The sequence below is a fragment of the Mustelus asterias genome, unplaced genomic scaffold (genome assembly GCF_964213995.1).
Source record: "Mustelus asterias unplaced genomic scaffold, sMusAst1.hap1.1 HAP1_SCAFFOLD_3229, whole genome shotgun sequence".
Lineage (NCBI taxonomy): Eukaryota > Metazoa > Chordata > Chondrichthyes > Carcharhiniformes > Triakidae > Mustelus > Mustelus asterias.
The window spans coordinates 29,522-30,000 of NW_027593174.1; the positions used below are offsets into that span (position 1 = coordinate 29,522).

Here is a 479-nt window from a genome sequence, read left to right on the forward strand (position 1 = left end):
TACCGCCAGACGGTGACACCAGAGAACTCTGCCTCTGGCTGTTGCGGGGCGTGACGGCGCGTGGCGGGCCCCGGCCCCTCACCCACGCCGGCACTCAACGCCTGCGAGCGCCCTGATTCCTCCTTTTTTTCGCTTGATTGTCGCTCGAGTGCGTGCGCCTCCGGGCTCACGCCGTGGTACGCGCCAGGCTGGGGCTCCACCGTCACGTCGGCGGGGGAGCGTTTTGCGCGTCCCAGGATCGGGCAACCGATCCGAAACCCGATACAACTTTTAGCGGTGGATCACTCGGCTCGTGCGTCGATGAAGAACGCAGCTAGCTGCGAGAATTAATGTGAATTGCAGGACACATTGATCATCGACACTTTGAACGCACTTTGCGGCCCCGGGTTCCTCCCGGGGCTACGTCTGTCTGAGGGTCGCTTGACAATCAATCGCACTTCGCGCGCATCCGTGCGCCGAAGAGCGCGGCTGGGGTGTCG

General features: G+C 63.5%; 1 non-coding gene across 1 annotated transcript; it reads left to right on the forward strand.

Moving 5' to 3' along the window:
* Positions 1-265: 265 nt before the first annotated feature.
* On the forward strand, positions 266-419 carry LOC144490394 (5.8S ribosomal RNA). Its single transcript, XR_013497243.1, has one exon. It is a non-coding gene; the product is annotated as a 5.8S ribosomal RNA (ribosomal RNA).
* Positions 420-479: the final 60 nt, after the last annotated feature.